Consider the following 4,407-nt stretch of genomic DNA (forward strand, 5'->3'; position numbering starts at 1 on the left):
AACCGGTTCCTAACGGTCAAATTGTTTAAATGTAAAAAAAAACCGGTGTACCCGGTTATTACGTAAAACCCTGGTCCGGTTCATACCCTACCCGGTTCCACTGGGTTCCCATATTTCTTCATCGGGTAAGGTCGGTTCCTGACTAAAATCGGTCCCATTCTGTACCCGAAGACAAAAAAACCGGTTCCTACCCGGTTCCGGATTTTAACAAAACCCGATATTGTGCACCTATACTCTATTTAGTGTGAGTGAATGAGAGAAAAAAGATAATGATAAAGATGTAAAGAAATATTATTTAATTATCAGAGAAAAAATGTAACGTATTTTTAATGTAATTATAAAGATAGAGAAGCAAACAGAAATGCTCTTACAAACTATTCAAGCTCAATGTTAAAACACGACGATTCTCATACCATCATTCATCAACATCAACCGCATTTTTAAAAGTTCACCTTTAAACGTAATATCAGTATGGTACGGACACAAAAGATAAACGCAATTCAAAACAAACCACTTATATCCGAACATAAAAGTTTTAAACAAATACTAGGTAATTGATTACTTCCAAAGCTTGCGTAGAGACATGTTTTTCTCGGTTTCCTTCTTCATAACCTTGGCAACCGCCATCTCAAAATCTTCCTGTGTCACATGAACTCTCCTCTCCCTCAAAGCAAACATTCCAGCTTCAGTACAAACAGCCTGTAATAATAACACCACCACATAAAAATTACTATAAATAAATTAATGCTAAAACACACATTATTTTCACATTTAGCACACTAGTTCAGAGAATTTCCTAGTTAAGACATAATATTTTGGGTCAATTTGACCAGTTACTAAAAGAACACCACTCGTAACAACCGGAAAAAACGATCCATAACCAAACCCAAACAAAAGACTGTTAAATGTTTTCACAAAACCCAAACTTGCGGTCAGGTTCAGTTTACATGTAAATAAAACGAACCAAACCGAATGTAAATTTTCATGCTTGATCTTTGAATGTTAAGTAGTTTACAAGAATTTAACAAAAAGTGTCTCAAATATTTTAGCCCAAATTTATAACAATATAAAAAGATTCAGGCCCAAACTCATTATTTTGAACCATTTTTTCGGCCCAAAAAAACTCAAGACCATATAGTAAAACTGAAACAGAACGGTTTTCAAATAGCAAGCACAAAACCGACCCATGCACACCCCTAATGCCTACTTTTATCATAAAGCTACTAATTATTAGTATGAAAAAAGGTTAAGAGATAGAAACTTCAAAGTGAACAGCAACTGACCTTAAGCTCAGCACCCGAAGCGCCGTTCATCTTCTCAGCTATCTTCTTCAAATCAATTCCACGCATTAAGTTCATCTTTCTTGAATGAATTTTTAGAATATCAAATCGTGACTACAAATACACACACACAAAAATCAGTCTCAATAAAATAAATTTCAAATATTTAAAGTCAAAAGAATCTCACATCTTCATTGGGATTCGGGAACTCAATTTTCCTATCTATTCTCCCAGGCCTGAGAAGAGCCTGATCCAGGATATCGATACGGTTTGTAGCCATCAAAACCTGAAAACATTAAAAAAAAAAAGTTAACAATGCTGTATATATTTAGTCAAACAAACACATCCATAATTCCTTCAACTACCTTAATCTTGTTTGATGCTTCAAAACCGTCAAGCTGATTGAGAAGCTCAAGCATCGTTCGTTGCACTTCACTGTCACCGTTCCCGCTTCCAGACTCCATCCGAGCAGATCCGATACTGTCTATTTCATCCATGAATATGATTGATGGAGCATGCTCCCTGCAAGAACAAAGAAAATTAATAAAAACTAGAATATATGTATTATTATATTAGTTAAAACAACAAACATTCACCCAACACAGTAAACCAAGTTTCCCACTGAAGTCACTAAAATTTAATTAGGTGTTCCAATCTTTTGTCAATTTTTTTATAAATTTTAAAAGTTTTAAAAACTTAAGTGACATAAATGAAACGTATATATATCTTGGTTGCTATCTTCAAGATAAATCTGATAAAAACTAATCACTAAATAGTAAATCGTAACTAGGATTAACATATGTTCCATTTAGGTCACTTAAATAAATTTAAAAAAGAAAAAAAAGGAACATGTATACAAAAATGTTCACAGAATTAAAAAATCTGATGAAAGTTGAATAACTTTAGAGTAGGGGTGTGTCTGAAACCAAAACAACCAATCCCGATATAAAACCTACAGTTTGGTTTTATGTTTTTTCAATAAATCAATTTTTGGTCCAATTTCGGTTTTGCATCAACCAAAAACTGAAAAAACCGAAAATATTGATTTTAAGTAACTTATTCTATAAAAATTAATAAATGGTGTAATCCAAAATTTTAGGTCCAAATGTGTAATATCCAATTAATCATTAACGAGCAAAAGAATTTAGGCCCAAAGCTTCAAGCACAAATTTATCAATTAGGGTCATGTTTTGCTCAAAAACTTTCAAACATAAATGGTAAAATCAAAAACCTGAAACTGAACAGAGTACTAACCTGGCCATAACAAAAAGTTCTCGGACCATTTGAGATCCCTCACCAATATGTTTCTGAACAAGTTCAGAACCAGAAACCCTAATGAAAGTACAGTCAGTATGATGAGCCACTGCCCTTGCCAACAAGGTCTTCCCTGTGCCAGGTGGCCCGTATAGCAGAACCCCCTAAAACATATAAATATACAAAGTGTCAATATAATATTATAAATAATACGCTTTGAAAGCTTACATCTAGAGACAGGCCTATAAATGAACCAAATGTTCCGTTCACAAACCGTTTGGTAGAAAGTTCGATCATTTAATAAACGAACAAACATGAACAATTTTTTTTGCTCATTTAGTTAAACGAACGAACATAAACACATGGTCGGTTCATTCACTTATGTCAGTAAACGCTTGTTGACTTTGTTCATTTATGTTCGTTTATATATAATATGGCTCATTAAGTTCTACTAAATATTTAGGCCCGATAGATTGATGATCAGTTTGCTTCTAATTGGTTTTCGCTCAATTATGTTATGTTTGTCCTTTTACATTCATGACACGTTCATTTAATTTATGTTCGCCCGGTTACATTCCTGACCCGTTCATTTGTAGTTTTATACTATTAACAAACAGACACAAACATGTTCCTTTTCTTAAAAAACACAAAACAACAAAAAACCCCGTTCGTTTGCTTGGTTAAAGTTAAATAGCCAAAAACGAACATGTTTAATTTCTTAAAAAATGGACACAAACAAGCGAATCCCGTCCGTTTGATTCTTCATATCCGATCGTGTGTTGGGTTAAAGTTCAATAAAAAGACACGAACATGTTTATTTTCTTAGCAAATGAACGCGAGCAAAAAAACCCTGTTCGTTTAATTGTTCGTCTCCGATCATGTTCCTTCGATTCGTATACAAAACAAAAGAGTTTGATCGATTAAAGTTAAACGAGCATGCTGCATTGGATTTGGTTTACAAGCCAATCTATAGATATTATGTGCATCGTTACCTTGGGTTGAGCAATTCCAAGACTCTCAAATAACTCTGGATGCTTGATTGGAAGTTCAATAACCTGAAATTTCAATTTCCAAAAAAGTAGAATCAAATGAATTTTGAAGATGAAGAATAAAAAAAGAAAGAAAGTAGAAATAACCACCTCTTTAATCTCCTTGGTCAAGGCCACCAATCATATCATATGTAGAATCAGGAACCTTTTCAACTTTCATGGGTAAAACCAGGTGAAGGACGTAGCTGTCGTTGCGAAGGGCTACTCGGTGATATCAATGGTTTTGTCAATATCAACTACATATTTGCCCTCTGGACTAGCACTTTGGACTTTCCCATCACCAACATAAGATCCAGGCTCTTGAAGCAGCTGCAACTCTTCCTTAAGCATCCTGACTGTAATATTATTCAATAACAAGACAGTATTGAAATTGGAATGGTTAATTGGTAGATTTGAAAAGAAGAAGAAACCTCTGGAATTAAGGTCGTTACGCTGCGATTGAGATTATGGGTCTTCTGTCGGACCTGAAGCTGAGCATCGTGAGGTAGTACTGCCTCAAACCCTCACCTGATGAGGAGGATTTCGGCCTTGAAGAGCAGCTCTCGTCTCTGTCAGATGCTTTCATCCACGGACGCCATTTATTTATTTTGATCAATCAATCAGAATTTATTATGGATTGTTTCTTTTCTTTCCTTTCTGCGCAAGACAAGAGAGAGAGTGTGTGAAAACGCGGGAATTTTTTTTGATGCGTTTTAGTGACACCATGGTGGTGGTGGGTTTCATGGTGGCCGGAATAGTTGGATCCGGTGGGTTTCGTGGTGGTCGGAATAATTGGATCCGGTGGTGGGTGCAAAAAAGTGTAAACGTGACTGGCGCCACGTGGC

At 35.2% G+C, this 4,407-nt stretch overlaps 1 pseudogene across 1 annotated transcript; it reads right to left on the reverse strand.

Annotated features, from left to right (window-relative positions):
* Positions 1 to 384: 384 nt before the first annotated feature.
* On the reverse strand, positions 385 to 4,148 carry LOC143605846 (26S proteasome regulatory subunit 8 homolog A-like; annotated as a pseudogene). Its single transcript, XR_013148625.1, has 8 exons — positions 3,994 to 4,148; positions 3,674 to 3,918; positions 3,527 to 3,589; positions 2,535 to 2,698; positions 1,646 to 1,802; positions 1,468 to 1,566; positions 1,284 to 1,394; positions 385 to 699 (listed from the first exon to the last, which is right to left on the reverse strand). The product of XR_013148625.1 is annotated as a 26S proteasome regulatory subunit 8 homolog A-like (transcript).
* Positions 4,149 to 4,407: the final 259 nt, after the last annotated feature.

Source organism: Bidens hawaiensis, unplaced genomic scaffold (assembly GCF_021521415.1).
Source record: "Bidens hawaiensis isolate Kalapana, Puna unplaced genomic scaffold, B.hawaiensis_p1.1 tig00071675_1, whole genome shotgun sequence".
NCBI classification, from domain to species: Eukaryota; Viridiplantae; Streptophyta; class Magnoliopsida; order Asterales; family Asteraceae; genus Bidens; species Bidens hawaiensis.